Source organism: Rhipicephalus sanguineus, chromosome 4 (genome assembly GCF_013339695.2).
Source record: "Rhipicephalus sanguineus isolate Rsan-2018 chromosome 4, BIME_Rsan_1.4, whole genome shotgun sequence".
Taxonomy (NCBI): domain Eukaryota; kingdom Metazoa; phylum Arthropoda; class Arachnida; order Ixodida; family Ixodidae; genus Rhipicephalus; species Rhipicephalus sanguineus.
In genome coordinates this window covers 112768076-112788994 of record NC_051179.1, presented here as the reverse complement: position 1 = coordinate 112788994, position 20919 = coordinate 112768076, and the positions used below count along the sequence as shown (strand labels likewise).

The following is a 20919-nucleotide window of genomic DNA, read 5'->3' as shown; positions in this document are numbered from 1 at the left end:
TAGGGCTTAGTTTAGTAGCGTTTACTTGCAGCAAAAAGAATGACAGTCGCACATGCCTTGTTCTAATTAAAAAAAAACGCTGTGCAGGTTAGTTGGGCCTCGACAATATTTATGCTAATTTTTTTTATATAATGTGTGATACATACTATTCGAACTATTCGATTCAAAATTATTCGACGTAATCACTGTGCACGATTGCTAGCGGCGTTTCGAAAACAGATGCGCAACTCCGCCACATAAAAGTAACATTTACAGTAACTCTAGTGTGCAGTAATGCTTTAGGGTGCAGGCGCTCGCAGCGACCCGTAGCGGCCGCCGCTACGGTCGTCGAAAATTAAAGGGGGGAGGGGGTAAGGGCGCCGGTACCCTGTTCCTCTTAGATCCGACCCTGGAATTTTCGTGGTTGTTGCAATTTCATTCCGAGCTGCGTCTTAGAGGTTCGTGCATGCTCGCGTGCGACTGCAAATCTTTCTAGCCTCTCCAACGCACCATGCCTAAAAAGAAAATGACAACCTAGCTGTTCCATGACGTTATGCAAAATTACTCGTGCAGTGAAAAGGCATCGATTCTCATTCAGAGCTTCTACGGATCCAGTATGCCTGCAAGAGTGGGCGTGAAACATCAACGGAGGTCCCTCATGTGTACATAAATTTCAGTTGACTGTTCGCTGATTCTTACTTTTAATTAATTATTTTTCTTTTTTATATGCACCTATCTTTTCCTTTCACTGTTTACTCACATTCTGCGCGAAAATATCTGTCTTTGCGTCTCATTCACTGTTCATTGTATTTTTGTTCTTGATGTAATCGCTATAATTGTCAATGAATATTGCAATCGCACTCAAACATAACTGCGTGAAAAAGAATGTTAATAAACTAGAACGGAAACCCCGAATCTCCTACATGTTTGTTCTCTACGCCAGCATGTGCCGTTCAGACGAAGCTAACCTGCCCGCATAGTCTCCAGAGTTTTCTTTTCTTCGTTTTACAGTTTATCAGCGCCATGTGTGGCCTGCACAACGAGCTTATACCGCAACTACAAAGCTTGGTTTCAACGGGAAACTCCACAGAGCGCAGGCTCACACGCGCGAACGCACGCTAGCGAGCGGCAGCGCCATCTGCAGGCTGGATCGCGCAATCTTTCCACCTGGCAGGCTCGCTCACGACACTAAGGAGACCTTGCTAGCCCGTATAGTTCTGCGTTCGTGTGATCGTCGTGCCGAGTTCTGTTTGTGCGGTCGACTTTTAACGCGCTGCCTCGCATTGTATGTTGTGTTTACTGACGTAAGCGCAAGTATACGCGGTACCAGGCAAATAGTCACCAGATGCCGACCGTGCGACTTCAATCTCTGCGACTGCTTTGTTCGGTGTGACCGACGGACGCGATTCATAGTTTTGAAGAACACCTTCTTCAAATGTTTCCGCACGTCAGTGAGTTGCAGCGCCGCAATCCTTTCTCGACGACGCCTTCTGTGGCCCTGGAAAATGCCTTGACGCTCGGGGACGGCCGGTAGCTCGGCGATTCCTCGCTTGGCGCACCATTGAAAACCGGCGGTCATCCAGCAGTGTACGCTGCCAGCGTATTTTTATTGCCAGAGGTGAGTGAACGTTACGCTTCGTACATTGTGAGTTGTTCTTATTGTAGTACGCGTTGTCGCCGAAGAAAATCGCATAACGTGTTGGTAGTGTATGCGGTTGTAGTTGTGCGGATTGTGCTCGCGCATGACATTTGTCAAGAACGTAGTCGGTAGTGTTATAAAGTTTTGGTAATTAGCTCGCTTGCACGCACTGCTGTACGCTAATATTTGCTGAAAGGAGACACCATTTTTGTCAGGCTCACCATTATCATGCGTTTTATGCATGTCAAATTTATGCATGTCTCTTGACAAATTACTTAGAGTAACGCCACGAAACCGAAGCTTCAACATTCATTTCGTTCGCACGAGCTCTGAAGGAATAATCATCAGCCACCGCGTGAATCGTGAATCGGTACAGTGGGAGAAATAAAGTGTATTTAGGGATGTTTTCTTTAGGCGCGCATTTTGTTTGTCATTAAGTAACATGACCCTCAAAAGCGTTTGGGTTAGCATTCTTGGACATTGCTTATCATCTTTCAAGCAATAGATAACAAAGATTTGCTAAAAATGCAATTTCTGCAGCATGACACTGTATTTTGTTCAGTTGGTTTGCCCCATTTTTATCCTTTATGCACGTTGACCTAATTTGACAAGCCGTACTTTCAGCTGAATTTTCAATTGCTTTTAGCACTATATGTGCGTCCGTGTATTGAAGTCCCACCTCTCATCGCATAATAATAGCTTGTGAAGAACAACGCTTGTCTTGAATTAGCCATTTATCAGAGCTCTTCCTCCCTCCTCAAAGGGCAAGGTACTGCTGGCACACCTGCTTCGGCTTTTCTTAACCTTTTTTTTTTTAATGCTGAAGTGTTTTGCAACGTACTGCAGGTAGCAAACAGCAGTGCCACGACAAACAGTGGAGTGCTGACCATGCAGTCCAGAAGGTGGCTGAGGCAAGTATGCTATAGACCCTTTTCGAAAAAGGGCGCCCCTAGCGCCGCGCACGCAAACTACAGTCTGCCGCCATTGTGAGGGCACCGCAGCAGACGACGCAGGCTTCGGCAACGTGCCAGTGCGTGACATTTCAGCACCGCCGAATCGTGAACTGTCATCGTTTTTCGTAGAGACGGCGTGCTGCAATGGTGCAGACGTGCTGCGTTCCCATGTGCCACCATCGAGGATATCGCGACGAGAACAGGGATAAGGTACGCGGTAAAACTTGAATAACAAACGCACGTGCTCTCTCTCCGTACGTCATGTCAAATGGACGTGCGGAAGGAAGCCGTTTTGTAAACGCGCTACAGAAACGGACGTGCTTATTTCACAGCGCCATGTGTAGCCTTGCTTTTAAGTGCCTGCATGCGGTGAATTGCGATAGATTGTTTGTGCAGAAATACTGCGAGGGTTCGTAAGGCCAGCCAGAAAAATAAAAATGAAGTTGCGTACCGTTCATTTAGTAGCGACAGTACTCGCATATCGTAAGCCACGTGTCAACATTTTTTAGTACATACAAATAGGGGCATAGACAAGAAATTTTTTTCGGGGGGGGGGGGGCACCACCTTGATCTGAAGTGTGGGGGCCGGGCAGGCAGATGTGGTCGAGTGTTATTTTGTGCTCTGTGTGCCATGGCAAAAAAAAAATTCGGGGGGGGGCACAGGCCCGGTGTGCCCCCCCCCCCCCTTTGGCTACGCCACTGCATACAAATATACATATAGAGAAAAGAACTGGTCATCTCGGCTTCATCTCGAATCTATGACGATCCAGACAACGGCGCACACACTCAATCGAAATGACGGAAACTTTCCACACGCCTACACACGTTGCTTACGTCACATTTTATAACATACATAACCGGACCGCTCACACAGTAATTTTTCACTTGTGAACAAGGCTCCCGTACGGGGGCCGAAACGTCGTGCTTTTATTTGCTTTTAATCGTGGTCAGAGTGTTGTTTTAATTGTCTCAACAAATATACCCAACGCGTGGCGTCCGGAAAATAGTTGCGTGGTGTGGCTTGCGGCAGACCTGCAGGAATTTCACCGGTTGCTGTCGCATAGTTCCACGACAGCGACGTCCTCCTTTCCTTCGGTGAGAAGTTTGTAGCTTCGGCGAGCCTTTTTTTTTTTCCTGGTCCGGGCGCGCACGCGAGTTGGCTGTGGTCACGGTCCCGCACCCGCGGCAGTCGAGCCAAACTGCTCCTCCAACCCGTTGAAGGGTACAAAATGTTGCTCATTGTGCATCGGAAGCACCTCAGAAAGACCAACGGAGAGTACTAAGAGCTCGTTCAAGCACGCAAACGGTGAGATTTCAGCGGATGACACGGAGAACTAGCCGCCAACACAAACATCACAGCACTCACGCATTTGACAGCTCGCTTGGCTCGCTTTCCATGCCCTCACGATGGCGCTGGCTATCCCACGCTCCTTTGCGAAGCGAAACTGACGAAAAGCCCACCGTCAGGTGGCGTATTTATGTAAAGGGTCTATAGGAGGTGCTTATTCAGGCAGAAGAAATAAGCATCTGTAGCCAACGTAAAGGTAATGTACAAAGTTCCATTTAACGAAGAAGAATCCTGTTTTGAGCTAGTCATGTCGAAGAGAAACAATGAGCGCTAGATAAATGAGATGGAAATGCAGAGTAACAATGTTATGTATGCCAGCAACCAACTTAAGTTTATTCATGCAAAAGGGTTATTTCCAACTGGTTCATTTGGGGGAAGAGCCCACAGTTTCCACGAATGGGCATACCTGGTAGCTGTTGCACAACCTGTTACTGTGTTCTCGCACTCATTATTATGTGCCACTTACTCTTGTGACGTTCCACCAAGGTCAAATTACTTCACATAAACAGCAGCGAGAAGGCTCTTGCTAGCCAGTTCAATTAAGACAACGTTACCGTAGCTTTTAGTTCCAGTAAACCAGCTAAGCTGTATAGAAGAGCGTACTCCATGTGTGTTTCACCATGGACAGTGCATTTTGCCTGGGAACATGGCTTAGTTTTGCAAAGGAAAATGTTGCCTTTCTGTAAAACGTGGTACTGCGAAATGGCATTGTGCCAAAAATATTAATGTTTATGACTTCTTGCAGCACGCATTGTTGTACAGGGATGTTAGCATTTTCATAAATGCAATGCATGGTGCCTGAAGAATATAGCGGCCCACTTTAAAATTTATAACTTCATGATTTCAGTATCTGGGACAGACTTTACTGTATACGGTTTGTTTCTAGAAAGCTTCAACCTATCTTGCAATTCTTCAAGGCCAATACTGAATTTGCTGTGTACATTTGGCTGCACATTCTCATCACTTATGCTAAACAACAGGCTTGAGTGATGTGTGGAATCCTTGTCAATCAATTTTATTGATTACCTCGGACAATCTATTCTGCTTCCCACAGTTATTGGGTGCTTTGTGTGCATGTGCTATGCATGCTAGTAATGAAAACAGTGAATGCAGCTGGCAGCATCAACGAGTACAATGCCCATAGGCTAGTATGAGGTGCGAAATGTTGCCACTGCTAGAATTTACATTATGTGTGCATGGTACAGCTGATTGTGTAATTTAGCACTTTCCAGCTACTTACGCAGTTGGAGCAGATGTCGATCATGTTTACTGTGGTATGGCACGGCCACCAGTTCGTGAATTCTGCATACCAGGAAACCTGACACGAAGCAACGTATTGCTGTGATGGCAGCTAAGTGAGAACGAATGAGCTTGTCTTCTCTGTCCATTTGTCAATACCGTTACACAGGCTTGTTAAGTGCATTCAAGCGGCTTTAGCAATGCACTTGCAGCTACAGAGCCAGTAAAGACAGCCAATTTCATCATCAGAGTTCACTCTGCAAATCCCACTTTCCATAAAGGGCATTGTTTTGTGATAGCTTAAAGTCAAAACTTGCTCAATTAAACACTTCTTGGTGTCTGACATTACAGGAATTATGATAATTGTTATATCTCATGTGAAATTATGCCATTGTTTTTTTAACACGAAAGTGTTTTATGCCGGGGTCCACCAAGTACATCCGTCACGGATATGACGTTGATAAAATGGACGCCAACGGGTGAGAAAGAAAAAAACCAAGAAAAGATACCCCGCTGGGAATCGAACCCACGACGTTGCGGCCGCGACGGCAAGCGCCCGACGCACTACCGACTGAGCTAACTCAGAAAATGCTAGACGCGGCGCGAACGCGCCTTATATCTTTCACACATTCTCTTTCGCGGCTGGCGGAGCGGGGCGGTGCCGCCGTCTGTGAGATGTGAAAAGAAGTAATACTTCACGCTCGACACTTACTAGCGCTTACTCCGAGATTGCACGCGATATCGGAGGTCATGGTTAAAGCGTCTCGATACCAGAGCGGTAGACTGGCCGCGCTGGCGTCGCCGAGGCACCCTTGACGCAGTTACGTTCTTTGCCTTTGGCTTCGTGTTAGCGTGCGTCGGCTCATCGGAGTAGTGCAGCTCCCACGTGCACCAACGGGATTTCTCCGCCGCCGACTGCTTCAATTGCGAGAGCACCGACTAACAAAACTGCTGCAATATGTGTTGCAGAAAGGACGCGAGTTCGACGGGCGAATGTCGTGCCTTGGTGGAGCGAGAGCAGCGCCTGCGAGACAGAGGCCAGCGGGACGCACGCGTTTGCGGCTCAGGCTACGAACCTCTACCTCCCGTGTTTTTGAAGCGCAGTGTGTGTTATGTATGCATGAGCACAGGCGTCGGCTACCCTTTACTAGAAAGCGCACACCGTGCCGTTTCTCTCCTTAATTGACGACGCTTTGAAGAAGTGCATACCGGGTACCAATGTTGATTATGAGCTTGTTGATATCATCCTTACGCGGGATTCACGATTCGCTGTGTCCACATATATGTTCACACCTTCAGCTACCGTGCGCAACGGTTTAATCATGATCATGGGCGTTAGTCGTCGCGATATAGACATGCTGTCAACATGGGTGCATCCACGTCAAACGGTGCTATAGCTGCCAAACACGAATAGACATTGTACAAGCTCTCATATATCACTACACAATAAGCAGTACTTCTGTGAAGACACGTGTCACTTTCGTGTTATACCGATTCCTATGACAGAGGGATCAGCCATGCTTTTTTTTTCATATTCTTACTTTGTATACACACTTTATGACTGCACCCTCCCCAACCGAATCTTTACTAGTGCTACATTCTGTTATGGGTGAAAACAATTATTGAACTAAAAACCAGGCCAAGGAAAGCAGTATGATGCCCTGTAATGTAGGAGGATGCTGCTATTGCAGTGTTTAGTCTAGAGCTGAATTTAATGAGAAAGGGCAGTAATCTGAGATAACTGATATTTATTCTCCAACCAAAGTTACGAAGACACGTAAAAACCCGACGTTTCGGAACCAGCTCGGTTCCTTCCTCAGGGGGGACTGCGGCGGCTTGGCAGCGGCCTCTTTAAGGCACTCTCGCGGCGGTTAACGACCCCACGCATTACCGAGGAGCGTAGCCCATGCGCATACACCGGGGGGAGAGTTCCGAGTGAACGGTTGATATTTTGGGTGGTCCTCTGTATATGCCACGATTCCAGTAGTAACCTCCTCCTCCACTTGGTTTCACTTTCGAGGATGGCTGTTCCGTTGAAGTCTATTCTGTGGTCAAACGTCTCTGCGTGCTCGGCGACGGCGCTGCGTTCTTTGTTGAGTTTACGGACGTCGTTGACGTGTTGCCTAATCCGTTCGGGGAAGTTTTTGGTCTCGCCGATGTATGACGAGGGGCAGTCGGCACACGGTATTTTGTAAACGACGCCGGGCGCCCTGTCCTTTGTTGGTCGGTCTTTCGGGCGGGAAAGGAAGCGGCCCAGCGTGCATGAAGGCACGTGCGCGATGTGCACGCCTTCTTTTCTAAAAATAAAGAGGCCGCTGCCAAGCCGCCGCAGTCCCCCCTGAGGAAGGAACCGAGCTGGTTCCGAAACGTCGGGTTTTTACGTGTCTTCGTAACTTTGGTTGGAGAATAAATATCAGTTATCTCAGTTTACCTACCCAACCAGACAGACTTCTGTCTAATGTTTACCTTCAAGGGCAGTAATGTAGGTCACCTGTGGATATTTGCAGACCATAATTGTGTTGTGGTCATTTTGTTATCGCAGGAAGCATCTTCAAAAAGCAGTGCTACAAGGATGTGAGCAGCAGTTTCCCTTCAACGAACGGGTCAAATTCATGGAAGCCACGTGCCTGCTGCTTCTGGCCTACACAAATATGCAGCCACCATAGTAAAGTTCTTGCAAAGGTGTGAGACATCCCTATGCTGCATGGATTGAGCATGTTAATTGCCTGTTTTTTATAGCTTATAGTAATATGTCTACAAGTGTACTTCCTTCCAGTGTATGTTTACATTCTCTTAAAGGGCCAGTCAGCAGGCTCCTACTTCTTTTTTTTTTGCACCTCCCAAACAAGCTCGCTAATTCGTACAGAGGGCCGCAGGAATCACATTGTGCAAATGTCAGACACTCCACTTCTAAAAACAATAACCGCGCCTCCTCTTCAGCGCTTGACCAGTCCTCTTTGCTAGCGAAGTGGTGTAATGTTGCCTATGAGCAACATTAAGTAACGCTGACTGTTGAATAGTCCTCTGCAATACGAAACGGCATTTTGGCTTTGTGATGATGCAGTATCTGTGGTTGTCACAAGTGTTGCGAATTGGTTTATCTCGCCAGTGCTTTGACTGTGCTTCCTCACCGCACCGCTGTGGCACAGTGGCACACCGAGGAAGCCCCTCTTCAGGATGGTCAGGCTGAGCGAGAAACTGAAACCAGCTGGAATGTTTGTTCTATCCCCTGTGGCTTCATTATTACACCACTTAATCAAAAAATTCATGTGACAACATGTTCACGTTGTACAAGCGTGCAGTTGTCACAAATTTTAGACTCCGGGGTTGTTTAGGGGCCCTTTAGCCTTAAATTATGAATGGTAAATTCACACGTCACGTGGTTTTCTTGCTTTATTTTTTGCAATGCTCATTTTTAAAATAGCATGTCAGCTTCTGTGAGTGGTAATTTATACATTTAGTATCATACAAAACATCCTGCTATATTCAACAAGTGTTATTATAGATTTTTCATGGCACCAGAGCCACCTGCTTTTTGCCCTGTGGCAGCTACATGGAAGTTCATTGCTATGCTGCTTTGTTTAACTGATATCTTTTCAATCAATGCGTTTCACAGTCCAGGGTGTTTGGTGTATTTGCATCTTGATGTGTTTAATATCATACAAGTGATGGATTTTTTTCTGTCTTCTAGTGTTTACTTTGCAGCTATTTAACTGTAGTTTTCAGGGGCATATCTAGACAGGAACATCAATTCTGCTAAGCTTTGGTTCGAAAAGAGACGCTGAACAGGAGTTCCTTAGGTACATGCCCTGAGCACCAGCCCTTTGGATTACAGAAATATCTAAACTGCATAATGTCTGCAGCTCCTTGCTTAATTGCATGTCTTTCTTCAACCTACAGCTCTTTCATAATCCTTAACATTAACCTACATTACCAAGTGAACATCCGCAGCTGCAATACAGTGGTTATAATGGTCAGCTGCTGATCTGAACTGTGCGGGTTCGATCCTTGATGGAGTGGTTGCACTTTCGGTGGAGGTGCAAATCCTAGAGGTTCATGTGCTTTTAATTTGACGTTTACATTACAGAACCCCATTGTTATTATTACATCAGCAAGTGGACAGAGTGGTAATTCTAGATTGTATACATATTTAGTATAACAGACAGCTGAGCTGGTTGGTAGGTATTCATGTTAAAAAGGCAGGGCATGCAAACATGGACACAAGAGAGAAACCAAGACACCACTAACGCCAACTGGAAAGGTGGACTGTGGCACAAAATAAAGTAGACACAGAAACTTATCTGTGCATGCCCAGGCAAGACGCGATACCTATCAATCTGGCACGCGCGATAGTCTACGTGAGAGATAACTGCTCAAGCATTTCATTTCTTCTTTATGCTAGTTAATCGACGGTTGGCTGTCTTGTGCACTGCCATTATCGATATGCCAGGCCTCGACTATTGGACGCATTTCTTCATTCATGTGCTTGTACAAAACTGCATTCATCGAATTTTGGCATGCATTTATGCTCTCGACAATGTAAAGGTAGATTAGGTGATGAGCCTCCAGTTAGTGATCTCAGCGTTTTAGGCGTCTTGACTCTCTTGTGTCATGTTTGCATGCCCCATCTTTTTAACATGTATTCATATAGTGCGTAAGAGAAATAGGTTATTAGTGAGTTATTTGGAAAGTAAGTTTAGGGCAAACACCAAAATAGCAGTGTAAATTAAATTTAAGCGATGAATGCATCGGGCTGGATTAGGAAACGATATAATGGCGAAATATAGCCGCTTGCTCTTTGCTTATACTTGTCTCAGTTTCTTGTCTCGTATGCTTTGACAATGACCAGGTGTCGTGTTGGATGCTACTAATTGGTTATGAGCTATACATAGACAAAGCAGCGGCTGTTTGGATGCTTTTTAAACAGCTGCCTCATGGGGAGAGAAAAGTTAATTTGGGTTATGTGAGGCGTGCTAAAAAAAGTCGACTTGTTTCTGATGTTTTTGTTTTCCTGGCAGACATTCTACACGAACTTGCCCAAAGGCGGAAGGAAGGCACGCACAGATGGACGCACAGAAATCATGGGGCTGCCGTAGAAGCTGTCAATGAGCATTAACCTGTGAGTATGTGTCTTAAACAATTTGCTGAAGCCTTTTATTTTGGCTGAACATTCTTATCGATGCTTCGTATTCCCTGATTTGTAGTGCAATATTGTTACACCCTGTTGCTTTCACAACAGAGCTCTTTAGTCTGGTACAAGGCCCAAAAAGTTCGACCTAGATGACCAAATTGCGGCAGCCAGTTGTTTCCACAATTAATGCATTAGTGTAAAAAAACGCGATAGACGGAGCACAAGAAAAAGGAAGACACAAACAGTGCTGTGCTCGTGTGCTCAGTCTTCTGCACTGCTTTGTTTACGCTCTGTCATACCAACACACAAGCATCCATTTTAGCTTATGTAGTAGTCCAGCTCATACACTTGGTAACGTTCTCCAACGGCAGGATTACCGGATATCTGGCTTGTGAAGTCAATCTAAAGTGCATGCCTGTTCGTGTAGACTTGTGTGCATCCACCATTGATATGGAAATGCAGCTGTGTTTTAATATTTTAGCCAGTATAGGTCGTGAATGGAATTTGGAGCTGTGACAGCAACACTTTTATAGGGGGCGAGTTACTAAATTATTGTATACTTGTGTGCATCCACCATTGAGATGGAAATGCAGCTGTGTTTTAATATTTTAGCCAGTATAGCTCGTGAATAGAATTTGGAGCTGTGACAGCAACACTTTTAGAGGGGGCGAGTTACTAAATTATTGTGTATTTCTCGATGTTTGCATGTTATAAAAACATAGCTGGTCAAAATTAGTCCAGACTTTACGCTATTTCTTAACATATGACCTTCCGTACTGTTTGAAGGCATTGAGCCATATGAAATGCTTTGTGCCTTTGTGTGTGTGCCGAAGGTTAGGAGTCATTATACTAGAGATAGATAAAAATAGGTCAGAGGTTAAAGTAAATTTTTCGCAATCAACTTCTTGTGGGCAGTTATTCAGAGCAGGGTTTTGAAGTAATTTAGCAATACAAGCAGATTAGTGCTTCATTTTAGTGTCTGACAGTGCACACTGTTTTATTTTAATACCTATTTGGGTCATTTCACGCCAGTGTGCCAGGTCGTTTTTTTTGACCATTTCCAATATTTTGTAAAACTGGTGCTGTTATGTTTCAGTGTGGGAAGTAGTCATTCAAGCGTTATTTTCGGGGAAAGAATTGCATGATGCAGCAAAGACCTTTCAAACTTCGCACGCAGAAATGAAGCTGTGTCAGGCAAATTAATTGACACATGATTATTGCGTCGAGCTATTACTACAAAGAATTTGTTTCTTTAACTTAGTCACCAATCTTCATGACTATGATAGTCGAATTTATTTTAATTTCAATTTATGCTATTTGCAGTCGTGAGGAAACATTGCAAAATGCAGCATTTTTAAGTATATTGTAAAAAAAAGACTGAATGTTTCATGTGAAATATATTCACAGTATGAGTTCAGTGCATATACCAAGGGTTGAAAATGCTGCTGGCAAAAAGAAGCAAAAATGTCTTCAAAATTGACACCTGGAAGAAGTAGTGTTTGAACCCATATTGCGGACTCTCTTTCACTGTGTAGCAATCCCAGCAAAAATGTTGCCTACACATCATAGTGTGCTTTCCTCGTGCGATAATTTAGACAAAGTTTTTAAGCTGTAATATTATCTTCAAGCGAAAAATATTTTTTTCAAATGAAAAATAACAAGGCTGTGGGAAGTTTCTAAAAGCTTTGCCTTCACTGCACAGCACATCATTGTTCTTGCATGGTACTTCAGACAGAAGTATTGCTTAAATCTGCAACATTTAGACTTGCACTATATGAGCACAGGGGCACCCGCGTGAATCCTGTGCCAATGTGCTGTGCAGCGAAGGTCAAGGAACGAGACTCTGTGCAGGCTAGGGATTATTCACTTCAGTAAATTTTTCCTTGCTTACAACCAAGCAGTATATATTTTTTTTAAAATGGAATATAAATTGCCAGCAAAGTATACCACACAATAATGTCTTGGCGACATTTCTGTTTGGAATGCTACATAGCAAAGGCTAAGCTGCAATATGGGTCAAAAGCTATTTTTTCCGACTCTGTTACAGTTTGGGTGCAACGTTTCTGTTTATTTTGTTTTCATAGTAGCTTTATGACAAAGTGGATATCTATTTACTTATTTATTTATTACTTGACAATACTGCTGACACCAGTAAGCAGTATTGCAAAGTGGGCTACAGTGATAAGTTACGCATAAAATGATCTTGCTAAGCAAAAACAGGAGCATAACATATACAAAACACAAGATAAACCAAGAACATCTATACAACCGTCTTAAGGAAAATGATAAGGGAACAGCACAAAATACAAAGGCAATGAACTTTAGAAATCAACCTTCGGTATTCCATACGAAAGAATTGGTCTTTCTCCTGATAAATGTTAACATTAGAACTTCAGCATTTTGCAGTGTTTCCTTATGGCTGAAAAAATGTAACTTGAAATGCAAATTAGTAAACTATTTTAGCCATGAAACACTGCCACCTTCAGATTAAAGAAAGAAATATTCTGCATTAAAACGGGAACAAACAGCGCTGGACGTGGGACGAAGAAAGAACAATAGACGAGGGTGCTGTCGCCCTCGTCTACCTTTTTTTTTCCGTCCCGTGCCCAGCGTTGTTTGTTCCCATCGTAATCATGTACTAACCAGCACAGTTAAGTGCTCTCCTGAAATATTTTGCGCTAATTGCTCAAAGCAATAACTTTGTATAAGTTATCTTGCATGACGCAGTTTCACATCTGTAGATGGATGGATGCTATGTGTGTTCCCTTTAAAGCGAAGCATTGACATGCAAGTGGCCAAGCTCAATTTTTGAATTGGCTTAATGCCTTTCCTACCTGAATTAAATTTCTTTCCTTAAAAAAACTTATAATAGGTAGCTTATTTTTCGACATTGCGCATAAAGACCCTGCAAGTTTGTTTTTGGCTGTTCTCGCTGCTTTTCCACTGCCAATCCTCCATCTGTCTTTTACTGATTTCTCTTGTGGATGTGTTCATCTTTATCTATCAAGCTTTCTCTAAGCCTAGGGCTTCATGAGAGCTAGTTTCCAACACGCACATGGGTGGACATTTTTACATTTATTTAAAATGTGGTCCGTCATTTCCATATCTCTCACAACCAGTGCATGTGACGCCTACTTACTGGATCTCACTTTATGACTGCATATTCTACGGCAAGATTACCTCGCTTCAGACATTGCACTAGCTTATCATATGCTTCCCTCCTTACTTCGTCCTTATTCTTGCGATAGTTATTCAGAGCTTTTCCTTTTTAGTATTTGCTATCCATTAAATCATCTCCACCTCTCTGACATTGCACCTAACGCTTATCGTGCATAAAGTTTAATGCATGCTGTCAGCATCACGAAATTTCGTCCTGGAAATTATCACTTGACTACAGGTATGATTTTTTTAACAGCATGATCTTTTTCAACAGCAAAGGAGTTCGTTAAAAACCCACCTTGTATACTTAAAATGGGGATGACTAATTCCATACCTCGTTTATTAAAGTTAACCTCTTTCAATTTCCTTACGCTTGTTCTTTGTGTTGTGCTTGCCTCATGGTTTGCAGTCTTTATGGATCTGGTATATTTAAAGAGTTGAATAGCCGGTCACCTGCTTATGACACTGCAGCTTAAGTATTGCACCCACTATCATTGCCATAGTAGCATTTGGTACAGTAGAGGTTTGTAATGAATGTAACGAGATGTACAGCTCATGAAATAATTGTTGAGCAACAAATGTTGTTGGAGCTAGTGATTCAACAAGAGGACTCGTCTTTAGAGGGGCAACGAATTGCATCAACGTTGCTGCAACAACTTAGACACATCAATTTGCTGAAACATTGGCTCCAACAACACGCTTTGTTCAATGGTTTGACATTCATTCAAGCCGCCATCTTCAGCTCAACTTTTGTCGAGTCAAGATGTACAGGATATACAACTGTCATGTTGTGTTCTGATAGAATTCAAGAGCTATTGACAGCAAGCCTTGCTTCTCAATTTAATTCTCATCCTTTACGTTTACGCTTTAATCTGTCATCTTCAGCCTTATTATATGTGCACTGCAGCAGTAGCCCTTCGCAGTGGTCTACAATTCGCCTCGTCTTGTGCGAGCCGATTCCATTTTATACATGCGCAATTCTTCATTTCTTCACCCACATAACTCTCGGCCTTCTCGGCAGCATTAAGTACAAAAATTGTAACTGTTAAGACTTTTGCTTCAACATCATGACAATAATTGAATAGAATTGGTAATGCACGTACATAAATACTCTTGTCGTTAGAACGTAGTGTGTTTAACCCTGAATTCTTGTGTACTATAGCAATAAGTCTTCGTAAAATCATGCTGCTTGTCCTTCATATGATCAGAACGAGTCCAGAAATATCTGCAAAATATCGTTTCTGCTTTTTTGATTTCTGAAACAGTGATGCTAAGGGAGGCCATGTGCACATGCACCATGGCAATGTTAAAATGGGTATAAATTCTGAACATTGCTGTTGCTCTAGGTGTTTTCTTTCACTACCTTTTCAGACGTACAGAAAGGAGCGAAGTGGAGCTGTCCATGGGCCGTGCACACAGTTTCATAAGCAAGCTTGCAACACTTGTGACAAATGTGTTCCTGAATACATCTGCCAAAGTGGCATTTAAAGAAGCATGTAGTAGTGTACTTCACTGTTTATTTGGCATGAAGCAGCAGGTATGCTTCCGTCATCAGCAAGTTCACACAGTACAGTGCATCTACACATGGCATGCTACCCCCACATCTACCAGCTCGGGATGTGTAGCTTCATTGTAAAATGTTTACTTTGACTTAACACAACAATTAACAAAATGACATGAAAGTTTTGCCACCTATGCAGGCGACATTCTCAGTATACGCTGGCAAATATAAGCGGAGTTTGACCAGTCCATTAGTCGCACATTTCCTTGTAAACATCTCGTAGAGGGCCGCTGTTGTTGTTGCAAGCCAATGCGCCGTGATGAATGAACCATGATTCCAAGATTTTTCTTTTCCCCCGACCTTTGTACACGAGGTAGCATCGTCGAATTGATTAGGTCAAAGTTATGCCTTGTCATTCAGCAGCGTTCAACAAGCTCCGTCTTAGAACAGGTTGCATAGGTGGTTTTCGCAACATCCTCTTTGTGTTCTTTAACCTTCGATCACCTTCTTCAACCCATTTCGCCTATGCAAGTTGTGTCGCAATCCCCACATTGTACTTCGTAGATGATCCCACTCTAATCGTCGGCGGTGTTCGTGTATACCTTGTCCTTAGGACATGTGTTCACAAAGCCCAAAGACCGCACACTTGTGGATGATTAGAGCAGGGTACTCTACAGAGTACGTTGTGGGGTTCACGATACCACTTACATCAGCGAATCGGGCAGGAAAATGCCAAACGTTCAAAGAAGACAAAGTGGGAATGTTGCTAAAGCCACCCATGGAGCGCATTTTAAGACAGCTTGTTGAATACTGCTAGACGACAGGTTATAGCTTCGACCTTAACAATGCGACGATGCTGGCTCAGGAACGAAGGTGGAGGAAAACTATTGGAATTATGGTTCATGCGTCAGGAAGCATCTGCTTGAAACAACAACCACAGACCCATACCGGACGTGTAACGTATGTGGCTAGTGGACTGGCCGACCTCCGCTCACTTGTTGCCAGCGTATACCGAGACTGCCACCTGCATAGGTGGCAAAGCTTCTATGGGATTTTATGGTGCAGTTGTGGTACAAAACCATTATTTTGCATTAAGGCAAATGTGCCGTATTATATTGGACAGTACGGGCAGACCATTCTTTAGTATCTTAACGTAGGAGGTACGTAAGAAGACCTTCTTTGAAGGAAATTGTTGTATTCTGGGTCACGGAACAATGTTCTCATTCAAACGACGTGACGGAGTGCTTTGTGCTAGCTGTGCTAACGAAGGCACTTCGTTAGAAGGCTCCTTTTTAGAGAAATCGTTTAATTAGGAACACGGAAAAGTGCTCGGCAGCGCTATACCTTCAGCTTTGTCCGTGTTTAGGGGCCAGATTTTTTGCAGTGTAGCTATACGCCGCAGTGGCCTATGTCAGCGCCTTGAAAACATTGCTTAAACATTCCTGTCATGTGTACAATTTTAGCCATTTACGAAACAGCCTAGTGACTGACCTGGAACACAGGGAGGGATTTTCGCTGCGCTGATTATTGTGTTTTCTTGAACGAACCATTCTCAGGCTTGATTTTGGCTGGTGGCGTTAGCCCTAACAGGACAGCTATCCCATCGGTACAGTTGCACATTTGCAGTATTTTCCCGTTCATTATGGCACAGGTTTCATTTCCAAAAGCGGCGTCAATCGCAGTCCGCTTCAGGGCAGTTAATTACCGCAATTGCCATGTAGCATTGGCTGATGTCTGTCGCTGGTTGCCTTGACGTTTGCGCGTCATAATTGCACAACTGCTATCTGCGCAGAAAATGGCAAGTTCCGCAGCGCATTGAATGCTTGAAACAGTGCTAAAAGTAAACAGCCCCCTTACATTTGTAGATAAATTCCTAGTCAATTTTTTTTCATGTGATACCACGTGATATATGGTGTTTATGGCGCAGGGCCATTTGATAGCGAAAGAGCGCCAAGTAATGAGACAGAAGATGTGAACGATGATTGTGACAAGTGGTTTTTGTGGTGATCCGAGGCGCGGCCGAAGCCTTTGCGCGGGAATTTCGCCGTTCTGCTATTCCCTTCCCTCTCCCGTTCTCTCGCGACGGCAAGTGGCGCCATGTTTCGCCATAATTCGCCACGCGCCGGCTCTCGTGGTGGCGCTGCGCGCGGCCTCGGAGCAGCGAAATTCGGCGTGACCGGGACACGTGTGCGCCGGGACTCTTATCTCTCTCCTCGCACGGCTCTGGGTAAGCACGTGTTCACTCCTTGTCATTTGTCCCCTTCGGGAATTGCCGGACTGTAGCCTGCGGGTGTCTCGGCATCCTCGGCGGGCGTGTGTACCTTTGTGTTAGCTCCGGTTCCGTACGTTAAGCCAGACAGCGGTGCCTAGTATCGTGCGTGGTCATACTACGGAGGGCCACGCGTAGGGAGATTTGCTATAGCTCTGGCGAGCAGGCCTAGTGGTCATCGCAGCAGCATAGCCGCTCAGGGTCTTTCAAATGCGAAGCATTTCTTAGCGAACTTCTACGACTTTGAGCGTATCTATCTATCTATCTATCTATCTATCTATCTATCTATCTATCTATCTATCTATCTATCTATCTATCTATCTATCTATCTATCTATCTATCTACGACTTTGTCCTGTCCTGGCCGTTTCGATAATGAGACGTATACCAGAATTGGTATGACATAACATTACTGCATGTAGAGCCTAAACAGCAGGTGAAAACATGAAAATCATGACCTGCATTTCATGTACAGCATGATTTACATGCCACACTCATGGTGCGCTCTCGGCCGTTTCCATAGCTTGATATACACCAAAACTGGTATTGCGTTACGTGACGTACGAACATAAGTTACAGATGATAACATAAAAATCATGACATGCGTGTCGTGAAGGGCATGATTACATGCCATGCCCATGGTGCGCTCGCGGCCGTTTCGCTACAGCTTGGCATACCCCAATATTTTTATTTCGTTGCGTGACTGTATGACGAACACAAATGACAAATGGTAACATGACAATCATGACAATCATGTCGTGTAGGTCACAATTTACGTGACACGCTCATGGTTCGCTCGCGGCCATTTCGCTATAGCTTGGTATACCCCAAAATTTGTATTTGGTTACGTGACTGTATGACGAACATAAATGACAACAGGTAGCATGAAAATCAAGGCTTCCATGTCGTGTAGGGCTCGATTTACATTCCACGCTCATGGACTGCTCGCGGCCGTTTCGCTAGCTTGACATACACTAATATTGGTGCTGCGCGACGCGACTGTATGATGAACACTAATGGCAGGTGGTTACATGACAATCATTATGTGCATTTCATGTACAGCATCATTTACATGCCACGCTCATGGAGCACTCCCGGCCGTTTCCATATCTTGATATACACTCGCTCATCTACGTCATCGCAAAAGTGACAGCTGGTAACCGCCGTCCACGCAAGACGCAACTTGTCCATGTTGCACGACTGAAGCCCTGCACTCAGCGAGCCCCCTGACTTGCTCGGTGAGCTTCGTCTGGCCCCGAGGAAAATGTAACGCGGCGCTGGAAGAGCGCGAAAGAAGAACGAAGAAGAAGAACGGGCGCGAGGGATTTGGTGCTCGGCATCATCGGACCGTCCCTTGTCTTTTGCCTGCCGCTTCATTGACCTCATTGTAAATAAACCCATATCATCCGTAACAATATGTACATATTGGCGTTTGTTACATAGACGCATGCGCACCAGTACGCTCAAGCATTGCACGGCACAGGCCTGTTGGAGACAAAGGCTGCTTACACAAACCGGCCTGTAGTGTACTTCGCGCATATATTAACATTACATACAGCGAGGTAGCATAACACCGTGATAACGAAAGCCACACACACTCGGGACAAACGTTCACTTATGTTTGAAATTATAAGTGCAACTTACCTCAAAATGGAACAATCAGAGCTGAGAAAATCGCTGTCCCTTGATCGGCGCTGGTGTATTCAAGATGTCGCACACAGTACAGCAATAAAAACCGCTCGAACATGCTCGTAATCACTCGTAACAGTTTGCAGAGATAAACCTGACGAAAAATAACTATTCCATGTAACTGTCACACAGATATTCATCAAGGAAACTCACTAGACTAGCGAGCACCGAGCACACATACGTGCAGATATCACCACGACTGGCCGCTATGTGCTGTGTGAAACTGCGGCTGGCTGCGGTGACATAATGATTTATGCGATCTATAGGACCGCTGTCTTTAATGGTGCTACCTTTAAAAAAAGAATACAAGATATCTACGCTGTATTTATAAGACAGAGTACGTTATATATTGTTTAGCATTAACGTCATAAATCGCCGAGAATTCATACGAGAGTAGAGCTTCTGAGATGCCAACAAACATCGCGGCAGTGTGGTGTTTTTCATGGCCGCGGCGTCGGAGAGAGCAAGTTAGCAAAGTGCACTGCTATTCGATCGTGGCAGTCAATGGCGAATGTTGAAAATGAGGCTCCTTTTCACAAGGAAGTAACTAATATTGTTTGGGTACTAGCTATTGGCGCAACGGCTCAATGAGCAACTGAGCAAGCACCTAGTTTAACGTCTACGGTAGTAACATTTGTAATGCTGTGTCTACCGGGCACACGACTACTGAAAAGGTCAAATAAAAGCGCGTTTTACCCCAGCCGTATATATATTTTAAGTTTTCTTGTAACCCAGCCGTACGGGGCGCTGAAGATCACTTGAAAGAGCGTATGCTTGGGCATGTTGGTAATTCATGTCTGGCATGTTGGTAGTTTATTTGACAAGATCACCGTTGCAAAATGTATCCTATGTGCCATGTGATGAATATTCAAAGTCGCTGGTTCTCAGCCATGGATTCTTCAGGGACACGTTGTATACCGGTGAAACTGATGGGGGACCCATTGCAGTCAGAGGAAAAGGGGGGAGGGGGGATTATACGCAATATGCAGCGTGTGCAATAGGTGCATTTTACTTCTACTTGGCGAAGAATGGTCAGGCAAAAGTGCCACGTCAATTCGATCTCAACAACTTGTCAATAAGTTGTACAGTCTGCAGCCATATTCAAACTCTTTATCGTGATGTTTGCTTTTCAAGTATGCAAGCCTGGGAAAACCATGATCGCATATGTCGTAGAAAACTGCAACAGAAACTTTACAGTAGAGCACTGCACGGGCCGTCATTCTCGGCCCGGGCTCGGCCCAAGCCCGCACCTCGTTCAAATTTGCCCGCCCGAACCCGGCCCGGTGACTCAAAATGAGACCCGGGCCCGGCCCGAACCCGAGAAAAAATTTCGCCTACCCGGCCCGGCCCGGCCGGACCACAGATCAGGCCCGGCTGATGCCCGAACCTGTAGTCTAGGTCGTTTTTTCCCGAACATGGAATCGACAGCCAGGTGTTTTAAGTGGCAAATATCTACGCTTTGTTGGCGCATGTTTCGCTAACAATTATACTTTAACATACGGTAATTTCTTGTAAAAAGAGGCTGATGGTGCAAACAGTTGAGCGGACATATTGGATACAATGAATGTTTGTTCGGCAGTGGTATACTGTACCCATTTTTTCTGCAACTACACTGGGGATCATGAAGGCCGTTTTGTAGCAGACATTGTAGCAAGGAAAGTGATTTGCAGCACGAGTTCAGTTTCGATAAGGAGCGCAATAACAACAAAGGATGGATTGATGGATGGATAAACATTATTATGGTCCATCGGAAGGCGCTCTAGCACGCTGCGGGCCCGCTCCGACATTGTAACAGGAAGACCAAGTCTCTCTGCTGCGTCGCGGGCCCGTTGGACTGGCCATATAGCTGTTCTTCTAGCGCTGAGCTGGTAATAGCAGCCTCCCATTTGAACGGCGTGATGGCTTCGCCGCCACGTAACACGGAGCACCACCAGAGCATGTTTTCTAGATTGGCTTGGCAGAGAACAAAACGTTCACTTCACTTTGTTTTTATTGCACTCTATAGCCTATTGA

General features: G+C 44.7%; 1 protein-coding gene and 1 long non-coding RNA gene across 2 annotated transcripts in view; one reads left to right on the top strand and one right to left on the bottom strand.

The window, feature by feature from the left end:
* The first annotated feature begins 1456 nt into the window (after positions 1 to 1456).
* LOC125758406 (uncharacterized) lies at positions 1457 to 14843 on the top strand. The gene is made up of 5 exons (XR_007416024.1): positions 1457 to 1597; positions 2465 to 2533; positions 7705 to 7840; positions 10177 to 10277; positions 14820 to 14843. It is a non-coding gene; the product is annotated as an uncharacterized LOC125758406 (long non-coding RNA).
* A 163-nt stretch (positions 14844 to 15006) lies between these two features.
* The window catches only part of LOC119390578 (uncharacterized), a 280493-nt gene continuing 274580 nt past the window's right edge, over positions 15007 to 20919 (bottom strand). Inside the window, exon 3 of the transcript XR_007415846.1 lies at positions 15007 to 15026. The gene's annotated coding sequence lies outside the window, so the exon portion shown is untranslated. The remainder of the gene's footprint in view (positions 15027 to 20919) is intronic.